This window comes from Notamacropus eugenii, chromosome 5 (assembly GCF_028372415.1).
Source record: "Notamacropus eugenii isolate mMacEug1 chromosome 5, mMacEug1.pri_v2, whole genome shotgun sequence".
Lineage (NCBI taxonomy): Eukaryota > Metazoa > Chordata > Mammalia > Diprotodontia > Macropodidae > Notamacropus > Notamacropus eugenii.
In genome coordinates, this window is record NC_092876.1 from 69,772,859 (window position 1) to 69,790,384 (window position 17,526).

At 37.7% G+C, this 17,526-nt stretch overlaps 1 pseudogene; it reads right to left on the reverse strand.

The window, feature by feature from the left end:
- Nucleotides 1–251: 251 nt before the first annotated feature.
- LOC140508594 (ubiquitin-conjugating enzyme E2 D3-like) lies at nucleotides 252–676 on the reverse strand (annotated as a pseudogene).
- Nucleotides 677–17,526: the final 16,850 nt, after the last annotated feature.

The window sequence follows — 17,526 nt, forward strand, 5'->3', positions numbered from 1 at the left end:
AAATTCTGAATCTTGGGCAATTGTTCTCTTGTAACTACTTTACAGTTTCAAAAAGCAGTTATTGTCCAAAGCTGGAAGAACTTAAGTCTTCTCAGACAAGCATTTGCATGAATGGAGGGAGGTAAACAAAAAATAAAATTAAAAAAGATGAGGTCTGATAAGGAAGTAGCTGGATAAGAAAATCAAAAAAGGAACAATAATTTAAAGTTTATTCCAGTTATAATGTAGGTTATTCTAATTTTAAGGTAGCATCATATGGCATACTTCTGAGTCCATTCTTGAGATGTTGTGTTGTATTTGTCTCTGTTTTATAGATCCATACAATCTCTGGCACTAAGGGGTCATCTGGGTTTGGATCATATAGCAGTGAACAAATGAATAAAAGATCTTTAGAAATAGTTAAATGAGGAGACCATTGTGATCTTAGAATATTGAGACAAATGCTGCCATTACTGTTAATGTTTAGATGATAAATTCTTGTTGTAAATGCAACCTTAGGTAGTCTGAAGGGGTAGTGTGTAGGGAAATGAATTGACAAAAAGAATAAACCACCTTAATATGGGTTATCATTAGACCCCATAATTGTGGCTTGCCAATGAACTGGACCTGCAGAACACTGTGCTGAAGGATCATGGGCCAAACTGCCAAGTTCTTTATTAATTCGTTTCAGTGCCATCGTGTGTGTTTCTTTTTGCCTTACTCCACACTCTCTCAGTAGGTAGGAGAGTCTAGCCAAAAACTCTGATTATCCCAGGTGGAGGGGAAGGATTTAGGGGAGGGAATCTCTCTTCTCACACCAGCTTTGTCTCCCTCAAGCTGCTCATCATTTCTTATGGAACAATAGTATTCCATTATATTCATATACTATAACTTGCTCAGCCATTCCCCAATAGATGGATATCCCCTCGGTTTCCATGCTTTGCCACCACAAAAAGAGCTGCTATAAATATTTTGTACACATGGGTCTTTTTCCCATTTTTATGATCTCTTTGGGATAGACATAGAAGTGTTATTGCTGGGGTCAAAGGGTAGGCACAGTTTTATAGCCCTTCAGGCATAGTTCCAAGTTGCTCTCCAGAATGGTTGGATTGATGTCCATATTTTACAAGGGACATTGACAAGTTGGAGAATTTCAGAAGAGGATGTCCAGGATATTGAAGAGCTTTCAAGATCACGCCACAGGAGGGTCAGCTGAAGCAATGGGGGAGATTTAGCTTACAGATGACTTAGGGGGAGCAAGAATGCTGTCTTCAAGTACTTGGAGGTGAAAGGTGACCTTTGCGTGAAAGAGGATTTAGATTTAGATTTGTCTTCCTTAGTCTCAGAAGGCAAACCTTGGGACTACATAGAGAAATTGGAGAGAGAGAAGCTTGATGCAAAGAAAGCCTTCTTAACAACCAGAGGTTTCCAAAGATGGTGTGAGCTGTTGCAGGAGGCGGCACAAAGTCTTCAAATGAAGGCTGGATGACCACTTGTTGGGAGTGTTAGAGGGGGAATTCTCAGTCATGTGTTGGTTAGATGAGATGACTTCTGAGGTTTTTACCTTGGAGAAAAAGCTTGGCATGTTGGGTGGGGTGTTGGATCTTCAGTCAGGAAGACTGAGGTTCCAATCCCACCCTTCCAATTCCACTTACTAGCTCTATGACTGTGGGCAAGTGACAACCTCCTTAAGAGTGTAAATTTTAGTTGAGTTGCAATCTGCCTTTCTGGAGAAGTTCCCACATAAAGGAAATCACTAAATCAAACCTGCAGTTCTCACAGAGAACCTCAGATCCTTGACTCAAAGACTTAGAGTTGGAAGGATTGTTCATTGAGTTCACCTTCCCAATCCCATCTTAAACCAACATTTTACACACTAAGTGTAGACAGTATGCTCAGGCTTCACTGTCCCAGGACCAGGTTACTACATCTCCCCTAAAGCTGTTTGAAGGTTCCTTCCAAATGGCCCCACATGGTTAACAAGTCAATTACAGATATTCTAGTCATGTTCCCAATACTCTCCAGGACAATCACATCATCACTTCTCTATCAGCAGGCCACATTTTAACTCAGGTCTTTCTGAGATCAGACACTTAATAGTTGGGTAATCCTGGGCAAGTCACTTAATCCCTGTTTGCCTCAGTTTCCCCATCTCTAAAATAGAGATGATAATAATAACCCAACTTCTCAGGGTTGTTACGAGGATCAAATGAGACAATAATTGTAAAGCTCTTAGCACAGTACCTGGCACATAGTAATTGCTATATAAATGTTAGCTGCTATTATTATATTTATTATTATGCTTTCCAGACTCTTCCACATCTGCTAAATACTCTGTGGGCTCACTAGGATGGAGCTTCTTAGACAGTCTACTGTTTTGGGAGGAAACAGAAGCCCAGGGATTTAATTATCTCTATATAATTCTCAGATCTATTTGTCCAGTCCTAATCTCTCTCCTGATCTCCAATTTCATCTCTCCAACTGCCTATTATACATTTCACTGGATGTGCTGTAGACATCCTAAAGTCAGCATGTCTGAAACTAAATTCGTTATTTCTCTCTTATAAACTATCCCTTCTTCCTAACTTCCTTGTTTCTATTGAGGTCACCACCATCCTTCCAGTTACCTAGGCTCCCAACCTGGGTGTCATCCCTGACTCCTCCCTCTCTCTCACAATCCATATTCAATCTCTTCTCGAATCCTGGAGATTCTTCTACCTTTGCAGCATCTCCCAAACATGCCCTGTGAGATAGGTACTATGGGTTTTGAAAGCTCCATTTTACAGGTGAAGAAACTGAGACAGAGAAATGTTCAGAGGCTTGCCCATGGTCACCTAGTCAGTGTCAGAGTCTGAATTCAAACCCAGATCTCACAATACAGACTTCTTTCCACTACATTGTGCTAATTCTTAACACATTATCTAAAGCACAAAAATTTAGAGAATGAGGAGTCTCTGCTGTCATGGACAGCAATAGCATACACATGTATATCACATGTGTAAGCTTTGTGACAGGGGCTCCTTCCTCATATGAAGAGCCCAGATACACTTTGAGTACATCTTACATTTTCATATACCCTTATTCCAGTAAAATCTGAGGATATCTATATCTGGGATTCCATAAAAAGTGGTCATCAGCTCATTAATTGAGCTTTTTGTTTTTTTAAGCCATTATCCCAATAACACCTGGTGACAGCAGTATATGACATTCTCTTGAGGACTGTCCATTAGCTCCCTTTCCAGGCACTGAGGCCAATAAAGTATAAAACAGAGACAAAATTTTAGATATACAGTAAAGGACACAGAGAAGATTCATTCCTCAATCTATAGTTAGTCCAACAAAAAAACACTCCCTTTCCAATGGGCATTTGATTCCCCTTTGGGATATACAGTTCCCAGAACTTACAGAGCTGCCATGGAGAGGGGTTCCAGGGAGGGGTGAGGTCAAGGGTTTTTGCTCCATGTTAGGCTCTGATTTTCCCATTTGGTCCTTGATGTGGCTTCACTCATTTCCCCATCTAATTGCTCTAGATTTGGCCTTTGTCAATCTGCAGTCAGACTCTTACTAGCCATGTGACCCTGGGTAAGTCACCTAACCCTGTTTGCCTCAGTTTCCTCATCCACAAAATGAGCTGGAAAAGGAAACGGCAAAAGACTCCAGTATTTCTGCCAAGAAAACCCCCAGTAGGGTGGAGAAGAGTCAGACAGCACTGAAAATCACTGAACAAAACCATTTTGCAGCCACTTCACTGATCTGGTCCCCCAACTCCCTGGCCTCTCTCCTACCAGCCTTCCAAGTGCTCATCACCATGACTTCCCTTTACTACTGAAGGTAGCTGTTTCTACCTTCAGAACACTCTCTTACTTAGTCTCTTCTCTCCTCTAGCAGCACCACCATCTTGGGGCAGGTCTTCATCACATTTTGGTTTGCCTCCTGCTTCAAGTCTCTCCTTCCTCCTGTGCATTTTCTTCTCATCTATCCAAGTCATCTTCCTAAAGCACAAGCCTGACCATGTAATTTCCCTAGTCAATCAACTCCAGTGGTTGCCAAACAGCTTCAGGAAAAAATATAAAATTCTCTGCCTGTTTATTTAAAGCCCTTCATATCCTGGTTCCTTCCTATCTTTTCAGAATTCTTATACCTTCCATGTACTTTATCTTTGGGTTATACTGACCTCCTTTGTTGTGGTTCAGTTGTTTTCAGTTGTGTCTGATTCTTCATGACTCTTTTTATTAGGGGTTTTCTTGGTAAAGATACTGGAATGGTTTTCTGTTTCCTTCTCAAGCTCATCTTACAGATGAGGAAATTGAAGCAAACAAGGTGAAGAGACTTATTCAAGGTCATACAGCTAGGAAGTATCTGAGGCCAGATTTGAACTCAGGTCCTCCTGACTCTAGGCCTGGCACTTTATCCACTGTGCTACCTAGTTGTCCCATTTTCACCAGGTGTTCCCTAGACCTGGAACACTCTCCCTCCTCATCTCTGCCTCCAGGCTTCCCTGACTTCCTTCAAGTGTCAGCTAAAGCCCCATCTTATTCAAGAAGTCTTTCCTAGTTCTTCTGAAGTTACTATCCTCCCTTGGAGATTATCTCCAGTTTATCCTTTTTATGTCTTCTTTATACATGAGTGTATGATGCATGTTGTCTCCCATTTTGTATTGTGAGCTCCTGAAGGGCTGTACTGTTTTTGCCTTTCTTTTATCCCTGTGGTTGAGCACAGTCCAGGGCCCATAGCAGGTGCTTAATAATGGCTTGTTGACTTGACTCCTCTAGCCCAGGACATTCTCCCTCCTTTCTCCATGAATTCAATGCCTGCTCTCCTCTCCAACCTCTACCTTCATACTTGGGAACATGACATTCCTTCAAGTGATAACTTCCCCCTTCTCTAACCTACTTAGCTCTCATGACTGACTGTGGAAAAAAAAAGGAGGAATTCTGTTTCCACAGGATTAAAACTCCTCTCAGCTTTGAGTGATAGCAGTTAATCAGGGTAGTGACCTAGCAGGAACAGGCTTCTGGTCAGGTAAAAGGTAAGAAACTTGTGCTCAGGCTTGATGAACTGTTCAAGGGATAGCCCATCAGAGAGGAGAACATGAAGTGAGGTATTCAGGAGGTTGCATCTTGCCAGTGAAGGGTAAAGTGGGAGATTCCATTTTGGAACCGTATAAGAGGACTTGCACTGGTCTGAGCAAAATGTAGGATAACTCCATTAGGAGTTATCCATTCATTCGGGGGGAGGTGATGAACACAAAAATTAATAAAAACTTTCCTGATTTCATAACAAGTATTGTTCTTTGTTTAAAGTGAACGTTTCTCACAATTTGGGGGCTCATCCGGGATCTCTAACATCAGAAGAAAGGAAACAGTACGGAGGATAGGAGGCTTGACATGTTGATTTTCAACATTCGAATATCTGTAGGTAACTTTCCCCTCTTTGGACTGCTGACTTCCCCGGGATTGTTTGGAATCATTGTGAACCCAGGAACACAGGTAAAATAATAGATTGAATGGCTGGAGGAATTGGGCCAACTTGAGCAAAAGCAGGAAAATGCGGGATCTGAGTACTGCTTTGTTATGCTTGGAATTCTGGGTTCAGAAGTAAGATTTGCCTAGAATGAGAAATGGGAGCTCTAAGAAAAACTTGGTACCAGAAGCATGAAATTTTCAGGCTATTTGTCTAAAAGAGCCCATGGGGACAAATAATGGTTAAAACCCTCTCCTTATTCCTCCCACATCTGCTCCCAAGAGAAGGAAGGGAGTGAAAGGAGGAGGGAAGAGGGGGAAAGTGAATCTAGATTTTGGAAGGATTCTTTTGAAATTGGCTAGAAATTAGTCAGAGTAAATTACAACTCTGACTTTTTGAGCAGTCTAAATTCAAATTGTAAATTGGTGTGCATCCCATAATGCTTTGTCAAATGTCTTGTCTGTGTGTTTGTGAAGTGTTTCATGTTTGTGGTGTAAGGTTGTAAATGCAGTTAGCTAGCAAGAGCAGTAAAAGGCTATAGTTGAACTCTTGTTGGAATACCTTCCTCTTTATCTCCCCCTTCTTCCAACCCTCCCCTCAGCAATTTCAGGAGGCAAGTGAGCAGGAGAGAGAGAAAAGCAGAGAGAGAAAAATATTTTATTGTTTAGCTTAATCTGTTTGCATGAACGATGTTGAAAACTTTTTAAAAATTGCTAAAAAAGAATCTTTCTTTATGTATTCTAAACTCTGGACAAACTTTGAATGTGAAAAGAAAGATAAGAAAGAAAAAGGAGGGGAAATCTTCTTTCCCACAGATGGGGAGGGGCAGGTTGACTGGCATTTGGCCATTTCTTGTCTCCCCTAAAGGAGAGATTTTTCTGTGATAGGACACAACTGAAAAGTGATTGAATTTATTCTGGTTGTATTGGGAAATGTTAAAGTTAGCAAACAAAAAAATCTCAAGCAGGCAGCCCAGAAGAAGGCAGAAGTTTTAAATTCAAGTCTAATTACATCTCAAAGCTAAAATTTGTACTTTATGTTCAAATTAAGTCAACATATCTGGTATCAGACAACATGTTTAAAAGCGCAAAAAACAAAAATAAAGTGGTTTTTTTTCCTGTCTTTTAAGACATTTGACTCAGAGCTTTTGTATCATAGGCTTAAATGCAATTCACTAGAATTTCAGTGATTTGTTTTAAAAGCATATTAATATTACAAAAGCTGTGATGAGTGAGAGTACACCCTTTACACAACTTTCTTGATTTGTAAATTATTAAGCATTGACTCTCTCCAGATTCTAAAAGGTGAAGAGAAGCAGGACAAAAAAGGAGGGTGACTATTTAGGCAGTCAATCATTTAATTTTTTGATTGATTTATTTATTTTATGTAATAATTATTATATATTATATAATTATTTATTATATATTAATTAGTTAATTAAATTAATTATTTAATCTTTGGAAGTTATGGAGGCTCCTGCCTGCGGAAACTGGCAACACCCTGTCAGCATTAAATTAAACTCCTTAGGTCTCTGCCTGGACCAAAAGTAGCAATGCAACCTAGTCTTAGAATACTGGCATATTTTAAACTAACCTGAGGAGAACAGGTATGATTTCAAACTCTTTGTAAACTGTATATGCATTTCCTAGTATATACAGCCTGAAATTCCCAAGAGGATGGAATGGGAAGCTGGAATGGTTAGGGAAGCTCTTTATCTGATAAGTCTCAAAAAGAAGACAGAATTTCAGCTTTTTGAGGAGATAAAAAGATTTTTCAGAGCTGGGAGTTGTCACCACATGTTTCTTCAAGGGAATACGTGAAGTTATGGATAATGTTTTCTTTTAAGTATGGAATGTTCAGCTTTAAGAAGAAAGGAGCTTTTTGCAGAAGGTATGGGGAGAGAAATATGGCTCTCTTGGTATGTAAATTATTAGGTATTTTGACTCACTCTAATTTTTAAGGTGCAGGAAAGTAGTATAAAATTGGTGTATGATCTTTTTATTTTTTATTTGGAATGTAAAGGAGGGCAGAGGTGGTCTGAGTGAAGATTAGGAAGGCAGAACAGAAAAAGGAAGGATTTGGGGGGGGGGACAGTAGCTAGCCCATAAGCCCTCAGGACCATGTACTCTTAGCCACTCCCTTCCTTCTTCTTACTTTAGAAGATTTGAGAATGCTAAAAGAGTGCATAGTCAGGGGCTAAAAAGGAAAATTTGTAGCCTGATAAATGATGGAAAGTTAGAAGAGACTAGATTTATCTGCCTTCCAGGATGAATCTATGGAAGGTTATTGAATTTAAAAATGGATATTGACTATGGTAAAGATGTTTATTACTGTGATTTACAATTATTACTATTCAACTAATTATTAAGCTCCAGAGTTGTTTTGGTTCCAATTTTTTAGATCTCTTTTGCCTGGGCCAAAGGCAACAATTAGAATATTAGCACATTTTAGGCTAACATAATTTGAAATTTTTAAGCTTTTTAAAAAAATAGAAGAAAAGTTATTCAAATTGGGCTTAAAATATATTATATATATTATATATATACTATATAATATATATGCATTTAAAGTGTTTGCATATTGTTATTTGGCCTTATGATTGTAAAGTGCTTAACATAAGGACTACAATCTAAGGTAATTGTTCCATACTTGGTAACTTTGAAATGGGGTTTAACTCAAAAATAATAAGATCAATAATTTCTGGAAATGCAATTGATATTATCTGAAGTTATTGTTTGTGTTTCTAAATTATATTGTATTTCTCTTTGAGATAGAAATGGTCTGAAAGCAATTTTAAATCTGTATTTTGTTGCATATGGATTGGGATTTTAAAAGGATGTGATAGAAATTTGATGATTTCAAACTTATATTTGGTTATAAATAAGCAGTGATAATGTTACTATATAATGATAAATTTTCCTTTTGAAATCTTGGCTATTATGAAAATGTATACAGTGGTTTAGGGTGATAGTGTTGGTGATTAAATGAATGAAATGCATTCACCTAAATTGATAATGAGTTTCTTCAAGTTTTAAATATATAATAAGCTATTTTGATGAAAAAGTAACTTCTCTTGTCTAAATGCTGATATATTAGGAACTGCCCTATTAAAAAATAATGAATAGGTTAAGAAGCTGTTAAGTTGTTCTAATTTGAAGTATTGCAATTTAAGAAATTATAAACTTCCAAGTTTTGCCTTTATTTAAAAGACAGTTTTAGTTAAAATTATTTTTGCTATAAATCAAGCATTTACAAAAATATGTTTGTGAAAGGAAACTTGATAATCATGCAAAGGCCTTGGTTTTAGATCTTTTCTTGTAATTTTTATCAATTAGGTTCAAGAAAGTTTTGTGATAAATTGTAAACTGTTTTTAAGAAAGGGAAATAACCCAAGGACCCCAACTTCTAGGATAAGAACTCACTGTTTGACAAAAATTGCTGGGAAAACTGGATAAAAGTGTGATGCACATTGGGCATAGACCAATGCCTGACACCATACACAAGAATAAAGTCCAAATGCGTACATGATGAAGGTATAAAGATTGATACTGTAGACAAATTGGTGGAGCAAGGAATAGTGTATTTATCAGATTTATGGAGAAGGGAAGAATTTTTGACTAAAGAAGAGATAGAAAGCATCATGAAGTACAAGATGGATAATTTTGATTACATCAAACTGAAAAGTTTTTGCACAACCAAACCCAATGCATCCAAGATTCAGAGAGATGCAGAAAACTGGGAAAGAATTTTTGCAGCTAGTATCTGTGATAAAGGTCTCATTTCCTTTTTTTTAAAATAATATATTCCTTTTATTTATTTTTAATACTCTACAATCACTACCATAAAACTTAGATTTTTTTCTCCCAACCTACCACCCCCACCCCCCTACCTCCCCAAGATGGCATAGAATTCTATATAGGATCTACACATATGTTCCTATTGAATACATTTTCATTATAGTCATGCTGTGTAGAAGAACTAAAATAAATGGGAGAAACCATATAACAAACCAAAACATAATACACACACACACACACACACACACACACACACACACACACACACAAAATGATCTGCTACATTCTACGATTGAATTCCATAGTTCTTTCTCTGAATGTGGAAGGCATTTTGCCTTAAAAGACCATTGGAATTTTTTTTTTTTTAATGTCCTTGCATTGCTATGAAGATCCAAGTCTACCAGAAAAAACTTTTTGCACACTGTGGTCGTTGCTGTGCACAAAGTTCTCCTGGTTCTGCTCCTTTCATTCAGCATCAGATCATAGAAGTCTTTCCAGGCCTCTCTGAAGTCTTCTTGTTCATCATTTCTTATAGCACAATAGTATCCCATTACATTCATATACCATAATTTATTCAGTCATTCCCTAATTGATGGGCATCCCCTTGATTTCCAGTTTTTGGCCACTACAAAGAGTGTTACTATAAATATTTTTGTACATGTGGGACCCTTTCCCATTTTTATGATCTCATGGGGATACAGTCCTAGAAGTGATATTGCTGGGTCAAAGGGTATGCACATTTTTGTAGCCCTTTGGGCATAGTTCCAAACCGCTCTCCATATTGGTCGGATGAGCTCACAGCTCCACCAACAATGAATTAGTGTTCCAACTCTCCCACATCCTCAACAACATTTATCATCTTCCTGTTCTGTCATGTTAGCCAATCTGATAGCTGTGATGTGGTACCTCAGAGTTGTTTTGATGTGCATTTCTCTAATCAATAGTGATTTAGAGCATTTTTTTCATATGATTATAGATAGTTTTAATTTCTTTCTCTGAAAACTGCCTGTTCATATCCTTATTTATTTATCAGTTGGGGAATGATTTGTATTCTTGTACATTTGATTCAGTTCTCTACAGATTTTAGAAATGAGGCCTTTATTTCTAGAATATGTAGAGAACTGAGTCAAATGTCCAACAATACAAGTCATTCCCCAATTGATAAATGGTCAAATTGATATCTCTTTGGTCAGGATCAAGAGACCTCGGTGTCTGTTCAAGACCTCATTTAAATACAGCCCACCTTCCAGCATGTGGGTCAAGTTAAATGACAGTTAACTAAGTTATTTGGGGTTACTGTTTAATGCTAAAGACTAAAATTGTTAATTGATTACTGTGTATAGAACGGAGGGACAACTGCTACAGGGAAGGCCCCACAGGAAATGAACCTGTGCCTCTGGGGCTTGAAAGCTAAGAAGGCAGCAGCTGGGTCAGAAATCAGTCGGCCTCCGAACCTTACTCTTAAAGTTAACGAAATGGATTTCTAGTCATTGGCTTTTAGGACAAATTTAAAATTTAAGATGCAAGTCCTGGTAAAAGGTTTTTGATAAGGAAAACTTGCCATCTGATGTAAAAGCTTCTGGGATAAATAACAAATTATGTTCTGATACTCAGAGAAGAATGTGACTGTTACAGGTTGAGATTTGCCTCAGGAAAAAAAGCTAAAAGGACAATCCTGGCCTCAGCCTAGGATGGGATCCTTCTGGCTCAGTTTTCCCACTGTGTTCCTCTGAAAAGGAAGACTTTCCCACCTGACTACTCCTGAGTCTGGCTATAAGGTGGCGATGATATCTAATTAGATCCTTGATTTTTATCTTTATGGCATGTTTCTGTAATCAAAGCAAGTCAGTGAAAAAAATGATGTGAGCTTAATGCAAGCATATGATATATTGCTGTTTCAATCAAATAATTGGATAAATTGGTATTCTTGTATAGTCTTATGAAAAATAAAATCCCTAGAATAGAATATTCTTTCTAAATGTTATGGGAATAAAGATAAAGGACAAATACAATGTTGAATCATTATGGACTAAGGTTGGGCTTTAAAGTTAACTGGAATAAAGGTGTATCTGTAGGGAATAAGGTCCTTGCATGTTTCTAAATATTGTAAGAGCAATTGGGTATTAATAAAATTGACTGAATTAATTCTGAGACTAAATCAGAGACATCCTGAGTCTGAGGAAAAGAATTTCAGTATAAGTTTTTTAGAGAGGGGGTAATATTTTTGCAATGATGGAAAAGTTAAATGTTTCTATTTTGACTTGAATTCATTCTGTGACCTAAACATAAGTTGAAGTTAATGTTTAAATTTATCATATGTGTTTGCCATTCTTTTAGACTGAGCATGGTTAGAAAAAGCTAGAGAAACTTGGGAAACATATGCAAACCTATTAGGGCAATAACGTATAATAAATTTGATTTTATATTGTTATTATAATCAGAAACTAGAACAAGTGTAGGAAGGCATGCAAGCTACTTAAGGCTCACTTTAAAGATGTTTCTCAGCAAATGTGAAATTATAGTCATATCTGAAACTGATTATTGGAGTTTGCCATTTTAAGATTTTGTAGGACTGTTAACTGACTGTTTTTCTGAGTTTAACTCCAGGTGTAGATAAGAAAGGCTGTCTGAGCCATGATGCCAGCTACCCTGTGCAGATATGAACTGCAAAGGGATGATCAATCTCATGGGAAGGTTGAAAGAACAAGTTTTCCACTGGAGCTGAGGTATGATTCTCCTGACTCAATTACCCCCTTGACACCTGGCACATTTTAAGCCTGGCTAGATGCCAGTTGACAATCTATACAACCACTGCCTGGAATTGACATGAAGTTAAAGAAATGCTGTTCCTTTGCTATAGCTAAGTTCCTACTCTTTTTTTATGTGTTGTTTTTCTTTTCTTAAAAATTTAATTAATTTATTTGTTTTCAGTTTTCAACAATCACTTCCATAAGTCTTAAATTTTCTCCCCCTCCCTCCCTGAGATGGCTTGCAATCTTATATAGGTTCTATACAGACATGCTTATTAAATACATTTTCAAATTAGTCATGTTGCATAGAAGAATTAAAATGAATGGGAGAAACCATGAGAAAAACCAAACCAAAACAAAACAGAACACAAGAGAAAATAATCTGCTTCATTCTGCAATCCAATTCCATAGTTCTTTCTCTGGATGTGGATGACATTTTGCCTCAAGAATCCTTTGGAAATGTTTTAGGTCCTTGTACTGCTATGAAGAACTTAGTCTATCAGAAACAGTCCTCAAACACTGTGGTTGTAACTGTGTGGGATGGCTCACGTCCCTACTTAAATCAATTACTCAAAGCCCTCTCAAAGTGATGACAGAAAGTTTATTTATTCGATTCTCAAGAAGCGGGACAATCCTATACCAGTTCACCTGGAGTAGGAAAGCCGAAGACAAAGAAAAGGCAGTGATTTATATAGACCCTAACTCAAGTCTCTCCTCCCCCACTGACCATTATCCTCATTAGCTGAGAATATGATCTTACATTCTAGACATGAAATCTAACCAATCCCTTTTGAAATGAAGACATCGAGGAATTATGTAAGTTTTATCCAATCATTGAGACCCTAATATACTACACAGTTTTATATCCTTATATGGAACTATTCTATTCTAAAAATATTGTAACCTTGAGCCTCTAGGTCTTACCTCACCCCTGGGAGAAGAATTACAATCTGAGAAGTCTTCGCTAAACCTATTCCACTCAATACTGTGTATAATGTTCTTCTGGTTCTGCTCATTTCACTCAACGTCAGTTCATATAAGTCTTTCCAGGATTTTCTGAAGTCCCACTGTTTGTCATTTCTTATAGCACAGTAGTATTCCATTACATTCATATGCCACAACTTGTTCAACCATTCCCCAATTGATGGGCATCCCCTTGATTTCCAGTTCTTGGACACCACAAAAACAGCTACTATAAATATATTTGTATATGTGGGACCCTTTCCCATTTTTATGATCTCTTTGGATACAGTCCTACAAGCAACATTGCTGGGTCAAAGGGTATGCACATTTTTGTAGCCCTTTGGGTATAGTTTCAAATTGCTCTCCAGAATGGTTGGATCAGCTCACAGCTCCACCAATAATGAACGAGTGTTCCAACTCTCCCACATCCTCTCCAACATTTATCATCTTTCTGTTCTGTCATGCTAGCCAATCTGATAGGTGTGATGAGGTACCTCAGAGTTGTTTTGATTTGCATCTCTCTAATCAATAGTGATTTAGAGCACTTTTTATATGACTATAGATAGCTTTAATTTCTTCCTCTGAAAACTGCCTGTTCATATCCTTTGACCATTTATCAACTGGGGAATGACTTGTATTCTTGCAAATTTCACTCACTTCTCTATATATTTTAGAAATGAGGTCTTTATCAGAGACACTAGTTGCAAAAATTCTTTCCCAGTTTCTGCTTCCCTCCTAATCTTGGTTGCATTGGGTTTGTTTGTGGAAAACCTTTTTAATTTAATGTAATCAAAATTATCCATTTTGCACTTCATAATGTTCTCTCTCTTGTTTGGTCATAAATTTCTCCATTCTCTATAAATCTGACAAATACACTATCTTTTGCTTCCCTAATTTGCTTATAGTATCAACCTTTGTACCTAGATCATGAATCCATTTGGACTTTATTCTTATGTATGATGTCAGACTAAGTCCCTACTCGTAATGGCAAATTCCTATACTCAAAAGTTTTGTAAGCATAATACCAGATCTATTGAATAATGGGTTGCTATGGGAACCTCTGAAGTTACTGTAGTAAGATTAAGCTATTATAATTAGGTCAAAGGCTTTGAAATCAACATACTTAATATCAAATTTGTCTTAATTAATGTTAAAAGAAGAATGGTTTGCAGTCTATCATGTAAATGCCTTAAAAGAAGCATAACTTGAACAGAAGTTGGAATTGTTTTATGACTTGATATGTACTGTGTCAAAAAAAAAAGTGACTACTTATTGTATTTATGTATGTTCTGGAGCCTATCATTAATTCCTTAGTGAAATATCACCCTCCTGATGGGGAATTAGTGAGTAGTGGATTAATGTAAAATGTAAAAACTAGGTTCTAATGCGAATTTCTTAAACATGACAATTGGCCAAGGTTCCAATTTTGATTTTATAAGGATAGCAGTTTTGTAGGAGAATGAACATCTGGGTTTCTACAGGAAGGTGATGGGAAGATGCTGAGATACAGTGCTAAAGATGGCTTGAATGAGCATCCAGACCAGAACACTACATCAGATGATGTTCCTCCCTCCAGCCTGCTGCATGAGATGAAACTTCTAACTGGACAATTGATTGATTTATGTTTTTCTTTTGAGTCTGTGTATCTATACTTATAAAAGGGGCCTGCCCCCTTTTAATGTGTTAATGCATGAATCAACTTTGTTCCTTTCCCATATTTACATAAAGAGGAGATAGATGACAGAAAAAATCTATATGGGAAGGAAAGTGAGGAGGTATCGATTGGATTTAGGTGTGGAAACAAAAATTTTGAAAAAAAGGGGGAAGTTTTGGGAAATAAAAGAAGGAATTCTGTTTCCACAGGATTAAAACTCCTCACAGCTTTGAATGATGCAGCTAATCAGAGTTGGGACCTAGCAAAAATAGGCTTCTGATCAGGTAAAAGGTCAGAAACTTGTGAGCAGGCTTCACGAGCTGTTAGAGGGAGAACCTATCAGAGAGGAGAACATAAAGTGAGTATGTTCCTCACATGACTCTTCCACTTCACCTCGATTGCACACCAGGATAACTGCCCCCAAGTGTCCTCTTTCCATGTTCAAGAAGACAAATTTCCTTTATCTGATCCTAATCTTTGATCATTCCAACTCTCCCTGTGCCTTTCTCTCCTAAATCTCTTCTCAGCCCTCATAATGATCTCCAGTCCTTCCATCTTCAGTATCTTTCCAGGCCATCACCCCTGCTCCTGGCTATTACATGTTCTTTCAAATCTGATGAAGCTTAGTTAGGCTAGGGCAATATTAAACAAGGTCAATCTTATACTATTCTCCCTTCCTGGATTCTTTGCTCCTTTCATTTGAACCTTTCCAAACCTAACTCATCTGCTTCTGCAGCTCCTCCTCATGGAACCAGAGTAAGGCATAGCACTGTATCAAGTGGGTCTACTACAAAGATGCCACTCTAAGTCCCTCTGCATAGGGCTCAAGTGGACCCTCACTACAGGAAGGTTACTCTTCCCTAATTAAATTCTCTATCCTACTCACCACAGCAGCTAGTTCAAACCTCATGTTCTCCTCCTCACAATACCCTCTGCTCCTACCCTCTCAGCTGAGGACCTTACTGCATACACTTCATGGAAAAAAATCAAGAATCTTCTTCCCTTCTCTTTTCACATTCCATGATATCATCTCTCACTCTTCACTCCCACCTTGAATGAAAAAGTGACCCATCTCCTTGCCAAGGTCAGCTACTCTATGGGTATCTGTGATTTTTATCCTCTTCCACTTCTCCAGAAGATAGCTCTATCACCCTTCCCTTTGTCTAATCCTTAATCTCTCACTACTTGTTCCTTCCTTATACCTTTCTCTTGTTGTTGTATTTGCTTTTGTTATTATGTTTAGAGTTTAACAAAAGTATCTAGTACCATGTAAGTACTTGAAATATATTTGTTAATTGAGATTTCTTTCTAAGACAGATGGGTTGTTTAAATGGTTTAGGGGTGGTATAGATGGATGTATTAAGGGGCCTGGCCTGCTTCAACAGAATAGAGGTAAGGGGGGGAGGGGAGGAGAGGGAAAATAGCCTCAGGAGTTTGTGAGGCTGGGAGCTCTTTTTTTAAAAAAATGTTTATTTATTTATTTTTAGTTTTCAACATTCATTTCCACAAAATTTTGAGTTCCAAATTTTCTCCCCATCTCTCCCCTCCCCCCATGCCATAACAACTTGCATTCTGGTTACCCCTTCTCTCAACATGATTTCCCTTCTATCACACCCCTCCCTTCCCTTGTCCCCATCTTCTCCCTTTTCTTGTAGGGCAAGATAGATTTCTATACTCCAGTACTTGCATTTTTTATTTCCCAGTTGTATGCAAAAGCAATTCTCAACATTCATTCCTAAAATTTTGAATTCCAACTTCTCCTGTCTTACCTCCCCACCCATCCCCACTGGGAAGGCAAGCAATTCCATATAGGTTATATATGTGTAGTTTTGCAAAAGACTTCCATAATAGTCATGTTGCATAAGATTAACTATATTTCCCTCCATCTATCCTGCCATCCATTTATTCTATTCTCTCTTTTGGCCTTGTCCCTCCCCATAAGTGTTTACTTCTAATTACTCCCTCCTCCCATTTGCCCTCCCTTCTGTCATCTCCCCCACCCCATTTGTCCCCTTCTCCCCTACTTTCCTATAGTGTAAGATAGATTTTCATATCAAATTGTGGGAGCATGTTATTCCCTCCTTAAGCCAAATGTGAAGAGAGTAAGCTTCACTTTTTCCCTCTCACCTCCTCCCTTTTCTACTCCATTGAAAAAGCTTTTTCTTGCCTCTTTTATGAGATATTTTGCTCCATTCCATTTCTCTCATTCTCCTTCTATTATATTCCTCTCTCACCCCTTTTTAGATATCATCCCTTCTTATTCAACTCAACCTGTGTTCTCTGTATATATATGTGTGTGTGTGTATGTGTCTGTGTGTGTGTGTGTGTGTGTGTGTGTGTATAATCCCTCCACCTAGCCAAATACTGAGAAAAGTCTCAAGAGTTACAAATGTTATCTTTCCATGTAGGAATGTAAACAGTTCAACTTTAGAAAGTCCTTTGTGATTTCTCTTTCCTGTTTACCTTTTCATGTTTCTCTTGATTCTTGTGTTTGAAAGTCAAATTTTCTATTCAGTTCTGGTCTTTTCATCAAGAATGCTTGAAAGTCCTCTATTTCACTGAATGACTATTTTTTCCCCCCGAAGTATTATACTTAGTTTTGCTGGGTAGGTGATCCTTGGTTTTAATCATAGTTCCTTTGACTTCTGGAAGATCCTATTCCACTCCCTTTGATCCCTTAATGTAGAAGCTGCTAGATCTTGTGTTATCCTGATTGTATTTCCACAATATTCGAATTGTTTCTTTCTAGCTGCTTGCAATATTTTTCTCCTTGACCTGGGAACTCTGGAATTTGGCCACAATATTTCTAGGAGTTTCTCTTTTCAGATCTCTTTCAGGTAGATTGGTGGACTCTTTCAATATTTATTTTCCCTCTGATTCTAGAATATCAGGGCAGTTTTCCTTGATAATTTCATGAAAG